This window comes from Bos javanicus, chromosome 2, assembly GCF_032452875.1.
Source record: "Bos javanicus breed banteng chromosome 2, ARS-OSU_banteng_1.0, whole genome shotgun sequence".
NCBI classification, from domain to species: domain Eukaryota; kingdom Metazoa; phylum Chordata; class Mammalia; order Artiodactyla; family Bovidae; genus Bos; species Bos javanicus.
The window spans coordinates 22,235,918-22,244,512 of record NC_083869.1 but is presented as its reverse complement, the minus strand read 5'-3'; positions in this window follow the sequence as shown (position 1 = coordinate 22,244,512).

The window sequence follows — 8,595 nt, the reverse complement described above, 5'->3', positions numbered from 1 at the left end:
GCCCTCCACTCCACCCACCTTGCTCTACTTACAGGCTTCCTCATCTCAGTCTGATGGCACTTTGATTCCTCCTAGGCCTAGGGCAAAGTCCTTGGAGTCTTCCTTGATTCCTCTCCTACTTACCATCATTCAATCCAACAGTTAATTTCGTTCCACCTTCAAAACAACCAGGCTCTGCAGTATTCACAATAGTCAAGACATGGAAGCAGCCTAAATGTCCATCAACAGATGAATGGACAAAGAAGATGTGGTCCATGTATAAATGGAATACTACTCAGCCACAAAAAGGAATGAAATAATGCCACTGGGAGCAACATTGATGGGACCAGGGATTATTATACTAAGTGAGGACAAATACCATATGATGTCACTTAAATGTAGAATCTCAAATACAACACAAATGAACATATCTACAAAGCATAGACTGTTTCTCTATGTCTGTGTCACAGACACAGAGAAAAGACTTGTGGTTGCCAACAGGAAAGTGGGGAGGGTTAGACTGGGAGTTTGGGACTAGCAGATGCAAACCATTACATATACTATGGAAAAACAGCAAGGCCCTATTGTACAGCACAGGAAACTCTATTCAATATCCTGCAATAAACCATAATGGAAAAGCACATAAATAATAATAAATATATATATATAACTGAATCACTGTGCTGTACACCAAAAACTAATACAACATTGTAAAACAACAATACTTTGACCAAGAAAAACAACAAACAAAAAACAGACCTTGATTAATCCTCACCACCCCTAGTGCTGCCCCCCTGGTCCACGGCACTGTCATCTCTCACCAGATATTGCAATGGCCTCTCTCTTCAACTCTTGCTGTCCTGTACTGTATTCTCAACATAGGAGCCAGAGGCATCCTTTAAAGAGCAAAGTCAGAGCATCAACTCTCCATGGCTCAAAGTCCTCCCAAAATTCCCCTCACTCTTGAGTGGAAGCTAGCGTCCTACATGGGCCTATAAGGCCCTCCAGGACTCCTCCCTACTTCCCTCCTCCTCACTTGGTCCAGTCACACCAGCTCCTCCTCATTCTTTGAATACATCAGATTTGCTCTGCCTCAAGGCCCTAGGTAACTAACTGCAAGGTGAATTCTCTCACCTCTTCCAAGTTCTCACTCCAATGCCACCTTCTCTGTGACAATTACCCTACCCACCCCACTTAAATCTGTACGCCCACCAATGCCTTCCCGCATGTCTTCCTTAGTCCTCGTTACTTTCTAACCTTGGAACAGACTATGTAACATCCTATTTTATTAGGTTTACTATTATTATCCACATCTCCCACCTAGAATATAAGATCTACATGGAAGGTGCTCAAAAAATATTTCTGAATTAAGGGAAAATGCCCTTCGAAAGGCAAAAAAAAAAAAAAAAAAAACAAACCAAACCCCATAAATTATCAAGAGTCCAAAAAGGGCTTGTAGTGTTCAATTGCAGGACCTGTATATTACATTTTATTTTCTTATAATACTTATGGCAATTTAAAGAGGAGGGACAAAGAACTAGGACTGACACTGAGGAGAGTTTGCTGCTTGCCCAGGAAGACCCTGTGGAGGGGCATTCCCGGGGGGGTGGGGGCTGAATCACCACACTTCCAGCTCAGGGACTTCACCTAAAGGTCCCCAAATCTTCTTACCTAGAGGCCCCCAAATCTCCTTCTTATTGGGAACCAGAGGGCTCAGACTCAGAATGACTGACCCACCTTACAAATTCACGAGAGGCTCCCAGGCACACCAGGATTCACAAATGATGGCATTACTTTCCAGTGACCATGGCCACTGTCCAGAATATACTCCTCTGAGATAATGGTATCCAGGAAACTGATGTACTTTTTCTGAAGGGATCTTGAAATCAGGGCTAAGGTTGAGCAAGCCTCTTGGAGGCTACTTAATCTGGGCCATGGTGAGTCCTAATCTTCATCCATGCTACCCAAGGGACAACCCCCTCTTACTCCACAGTCCTGTCCACAATATTGAGGGTCTCTCTTTTTGGCCAACCCTGGGCAACACTGGGGATTTTTCCTTTCTGGGCTGTCCTTTTCTTTGCTCCATGGGAGCCATCACTGCATACAAACTTTCTCCAGATAGGATAGATTAGGTGTCTACTGTCAAGGTTACACCCATATTGCTGTGGCTCCTTCCAGGAACAGAGGTCACTTAGCTGGAGTTTTGTGAGCCCATAAACTCCTCAGTCTCTTGGCCTGCTCTTTTTTAGGCATGGGTCTGGCCTCTGTAGAGCCTAGAGGGGCACTGACATCAATGTCAAGTCCTTGGGAGTTCTCAACACTGCTGCCCATGCCAGAGTCAGGAGCCTTGATCCACGTCCCCACTGTCACTAACTAGCTCTGTCAACCAGGACAAACCTCCTAGCCATTCTGGGCCTCCGTTTCCAAATCTAAAAATGATAGGATTGAACCCATGACTTATGTGTGTGTGTGAGTCTCTCAGTCCTGTCTGAGTCTTTGCCACCCCATGGACTGTAGGGCCTGCCAGGCTCCTCTGTTCATGGAACTCTCCAGGCAAGAATGCTGGAGTGGGTTGCCATTTCCTTCTCCAGGGGATCTTCCTGACCCAGGGATGGAACCCCGGTCTGCTGCATTGCAGGCAGATTCTTTACTGTCTGAGCCACTGACTGAACTCTTGAAGGTTCCTTCTATTTCTAAAAACCCAGAGTTCTGTTTTTTTATCTATCTCTTTAAGTTTTGAATAGTGACAACAGCATCCAAAATCCTCTTTCTGAAACTTTCCCCAAGGCCAGATGTTCCTGGCACTGAAGTAAGAGAAAAAAATAGTTTTTGAATAACCTAACATTTTTGTCTTTTGGAGCAAATTATCCTCTGGCCTTTTCAATTCCCCTTCCCCTATTGCTACTTCCTTATGAATCCTTAAAAGCAGTTTTTAAAAAGTAAACTGTCTATTCTACCCTTCCAGATTCACCACGATTTATCTTATAATAACATTATTTCCTCCCCAATTATTTTCCCTACATAAAACCTCTCAAACACTTTGATTCTGGCAACTGTGCTTATTCATCAGCCTTTATTTGCAGGGAAAAGCATTAAATGCTCCAAGGAAGTAGCACATAAAGCTTAGAGGCAGGGCTGGGGGAGGAAGTAAGCTGTCCATGCAGGTGAGTTCTTTCCTGAGCCTCAGTCTTCAGGAGGTGATGGGCATTTTAGGCGGGACTGAGAGTTAAGCACAGAAAGAAGAGGGGCATACAAAGGGAAGGAAAGAAAGAGTGAAGGCGCAAGTCTGCTTTGAAAGAGCTTTCAGGCGAAGCCCTGGTGGCAGCCCATCAAGAATGCTCAGTTGGTTAAATGACTTCTGGAACTGAGACTTTCCTAAGAAGCCACACCGCAGTGAGAGGGCGGAGCTGGCGCCTTCTGTGCAACTGTCTGCGTAGCAAGCTGCTGAGGTATTGGGCAGCCCCTCCACTGGTCCCACTCCCAGTTTCCAGGAGGCAGGATCATTCTACAGGTCTCTAAAGCCTTCAAGGAAGACCAGATCTTTTTGTAGCCAGCCTGGAAATCAAAAATGCTCCAAACCACCCCTTAAAAAGTCAGGTATTTATTGAAAGAATAGCAATTCACTAGCAGACCCTCCAAATGAATCTATAGGCATAATACATGAATAACTTCCTAGCTTGAAGTTAGCAGCATATTCTAAATAATTGTAGGTGCCAAGATATCATCGAATGACTTTTAATTGAGGAAGCATTTCCAGGAGATAGTGAAGGATAGGGAATCTTGGCATGCTGCCGTTCATGGGATCCCAAAGAGTCTGACACGACCTAGCAACCGAACAACAACATGTATGTATGGGTGTGTGCAAACATGTATCCTGATATTAAAAAAACAAAGACTTTGTTTTTAAGTCACACTAGGATTACAAACCAATACAATGAGTGAACCTCAAATATGACATATTATTAAAACCCAGACACAAACAAAAGTAGGAAGCAAGCCTAACCCATACCAGAAAATATCAAAAACAGACACTCTGGTAAGTATCCAGCTAGTTAGTCTCAAAGCAGTAACTTCTAATTAGTATTGACAAATTACAATGGGGGTGGTGTATGAATACCTCCTGGTGAAACTGGCATGGGATATCATGTACACCAGGAAGAGCTGCTGCTGAAGTTTGCTCGTTCGTTGCATCATAACAGGGTTCCACCTCCAGGATTCCTCTTGTCCTAGTTTATTTATTTATTTATTGAGAAAAAGTTTTCTCTGTCTCTCAGTAACAAACAAATGCAAGCATTTTGGTCATTTTCCAACACCCTTTTGAGACGGGTGGAGAACAGCACCAATTTTTTAACTGATGAAGAACTGGAGGGAAACTGAAATGGCAGAGGCAAGAATCAGTCAGGTACACAGGCAGTCTGTTCCCTCATCTCGACGGTACTTCATTTAGAAGTCAGTGCCTCCAGCACAAGCAGTCCCCACAGGACTGTGTCCCTCTGCCCATCACATCTTCCCTACCAGCTCCTTCCTGAAAGTCTGAATCGAAACAAACAGCATGGCCACAACTCCAGAAGAGTCCCACTGCTTTTATTCCTTTTCCTGGGACAACAGCTCAATTCCTCTTTGGGTCCTTACTACCCAGAAGCAAAATACTTTTTTTTTTTTTTTTTTGAGGCATTCATGAAGAAAAATGACAATGGTTTTGTAATCTGAGGCATCTTTGAGTCTCTGCGTTTGGAGGGAGGGTGGTATAGGAAGACATAATTACTAGATGATTCTCAGAAAGTATTTTTATCCCAGCATGGAGTGCAGTTTTAGTCAACAGAATTGAGGATAAGGCTTTTTCCTGAAGTTTACATAGCTAAAAAAGTATAAAGTATGGAAAGAATAAAAACCACTACCCTAAGCTCTTCCCTTTCTTTCCCTTCCCTTCACTTTTGTCAGTTTTCAAAAACCAAACTGCTTATAAGCTGAAAATGACTGAAACTTTGTGTAGCACTCTGAAGAGTTAAGATAAAAATTATACTGTTGAAAAAAAAATATTATTGAAATTCATGCTCTTTCCCAAGGGTGGAGGTCACAGGAGGCAGCTGGTGCCAGTAGATGATATGAACATTAGAACCTGAACATGCAATACTTTAAAAAATCTATAGTTCTCTAAATATCCAGAATATATGAAGAACCTTAAAGTTCAACAACCAAATACCAAATAACCTCACTGAGAAACAAGCAAGGGACTTGAACTGGTATTTCTCCAAAGATGACATACAAATGCCAACAAGCATATAAAAGGATGCTCAATGTCACTAATTGTTAGAAAAATGCAAATCAAAACTGAGATATCATCTTACATCCTTTAGGATGGCTCTGATGGGAGGGGAAAAAAAGCAGAAATTAACAAGTATGAGCTAGGTTTTGGAGAAAATGAAACCCTGGGGCAGTGTTGGTGGGAATGTAAAAAGGTACAGCTGCTATGGAAAACAGTATGGCAATGCCTCAAAAAATGAAAAATAGAAATACCATATGATTCACCAATACCACTTTGGAGTATATATACAAAAGAAATGAAACCAGTATCTCAGACAGGTATGTGTATACCCATGCTCACAGCAGCATTAGTGAAAATAGCCAAAGGCAGAAGTAAGCTAAATGTCACCCACAGATGAATGAATACAGAAAACGTGGTATATCTAACAGACTATACTATACAGCCTTACAAAGGAAGGAGATTTTGACACATGCTACCACATGGATGAATGTTGAAGACTTTATGCTAAGTGAAATACAGCAGTCATAAGAAGACAAATATTGTATCATTTATATGAAGTATCTGGAGTAGTCAAACTCATAGAAACAGAAAGTAGAATGTGGGTGTCAGGGGCTGGGGGGAGGGGAAACGGAGAGTTGTTTCATGGCTACAGAGTATCCATTTTCAAAATGAAGAAGTTCTGAAGATGAGTTGTACAACAAGGTAAATACATTTAATGCTACTGAACTACACACTTAATAGTTAAAGATGGTAAATTTTATGTGTGTGTTACCACAGTTAAAAAACCAAATCTATGCTCCCAATATTTCCCAGTATGGCAATGATGATAACAATACCTCTCCCATGCCCAGAACTTTTCTCTGAGAAAGCCCAGAGAGATGGATGGCCTACAGACCTGCTGATGTCAACACAGCAAGACGGCCAAGGATGAACTCAACTGTAAAGGTTGCACTCGTCAGTTTTATTATTTTCTTCTTCTCTACTAGCATGAATATTTTGTATATCTCACCCTTTCACTCCTCTGAAGCCCAAGCCACTCCAATATCTGTAGATGCTGATTCTGAAGTGTTACCCTGTATTATCTGAGATTCTGGGGAAAAGAGGCCTGCCTATATGTCAGGGTGCAGGAGAAGAGGGATTGTGAAGTCAGCCCCTTCCTCTTCTTATTTAGAGAATTCAGTGACATGCCCATGTAGTCCCTCCCCATAAAATTCAGCATTTTTCAACTCCAGATAAAAGATGACCATTTATGTTTCTACTTTTGACCTCCACATTGAACTGGCGGCACTTCCTGTCTAAGAATTACATGTGAAATGAACATTCCAGGTGTTATCCACCATCCAGCAGGATCTAGCACCTTCTGCGCCTCTGAGTCCTCCTTCTTTTTTTTTTTTAGAACCACTTTCAGGTTTGGGGGTCAGAGACTTTGCACAATAATGACACTTTATAAACCTTGTCTTGCATCTCAAACATAAAGGAACAAGGGGAATGTGGAAAGCTAGAGGAATGGATGGGCAGAGAACAGATGCCCCAAGGAGAAAGGGAAAGAGCTTTCAGAAGGATCCATCCCGAAAAAAGATGTCAAGTCCATCTGGAAAGCATTTAAAGAAATAAAAAACCCTTTTCTGCTATGAGCAGCAGATTAGCAGAATACAAAACTCTCTGAACAATAAACCTCTAGGACCAATTAAAAAATCAAAACAAAACTGAAAGAAGAGCTCCTTCTAGGCATGTCCAGCTACCACGAAGATGTAAGCCTCTTTCTGCTGTTCAGGGGTGCGCCTGGTGCCATATGCAAGAGACCTCTCCACCGCAGTTCCCTTCCATGTGGCTCCTCTAGGCATTTATTTGTGCAAAGGACTCCAATACCAAGAAAGTCCAATCTCCCCTCTAGCCCCTCCCCGTGACTGGAAACATGGGCTGCCTCCCTCAGAGCCAGTATAGGGTTTCCAGAAGCACCAGGGCTGAGATCTCTAACTTCCAATCCTCTCATAGTCTGTCAGTTTCCTCACCATCTTCTTGCACAACATAGTAGCAAAAAAATGAAAAAAATGTGGCAATCTGAGGATATCATCAACAATTTTCTCTTGCCTCATAGTTTTGGTTATTTTGCATTACTAGGATATAAACAACACGTGAGTCCGCTAACCCCTCACCCCACTGTTGTTCTTTCTTTCAGCACACTTTGTAGAACCCTCTGGGCTGGGATGGAGACAGGAAACAGGAAGCTCCCAAACCCGGGCTCTGCTCTGCTTTTCTCTCTCTACCTCTATTAACACATGAACACAGCTATGAAAGAAGATTAGTCTGTTTTCAAATGGTCCAGGAAAAAAATTCGTCGCTGGCTAACCTGTTCTAGTGCTTAGTAAGAGCCCAAGAAGGTAGTGACTTCCTTCCTGTCACTCAGATTTGAGACATTTTCCTTTTTTCTTCGGGTCTGAAAGTGGCAGGCCATTGTGTAAGAGCCTTTTATTGAAAGTTCCTTATTAAACTGCCCCTCATGAGATGAATCCTCTTGGGCCATTTAGCTGTATCTGGGCTCTAATTTCCAATGCTTCAACCATCTCTCGGGTTCTGCTCTAGACGCCTCAGATCTTCCTCTCTGGAGAACAGGGTGAAGACACAAAGCTCTGGTGGCAGGCAGACCTCATGGCTCCTGCACACCCAGAACATGACAGCTCCAAGCTGTGTTCTCAGACCCGGGGTGGGGGCAGGGCAGGCAGGGGCCTTCCTCATCCCCCATTCAAACTGCCCGCACCCCTTTACTTCCATTTTCAATAAAAGGAGGAAATTTTTAAAACAAATGTAGAAGACAAGTAGGAAGGAAGAGAGCATAAAAAATTTAAAAGGGAACTTAAGAATTTATAAAGATATGAGAAACAATTTTAACAGGAAATACAAGCCAAAAGATTCATTCCACCACACGAAAAAAAGTGCATAAAAGCAACAGACTTTTGCATAGTCTTATAGCCTGTTTGTCCACACAATACTGCCGCATTTTCTACTGCCCTTTGAACACCCTGAGACTGCCCGCAAACACAAGCTGATGTGTCCTGGTTTATGCTAACAGGTGACCTTGATGAGAGGCTTAGCTAAATTCCATGAAATAAGTAATTTAAGGACCATGTGAAGGTTTGTTTTTTAGGGCACAGAGGTTCTGAACAGGGAAGCAAGAGGTTCTGACAATTTCATTTTCATAATAAGGGCTTGATGCTTGTTCCTCTAACGGCGCGTGGCCACGAGCTACACCCCGGCTCTTACATTCAAAGCTGGAGCAATTTCTTCATGTCGCAAAAAAAGCGTTCAAGGCAGTTTAAGGAAAGAGAACCAGTTAGGTATTTTAGAGTGGC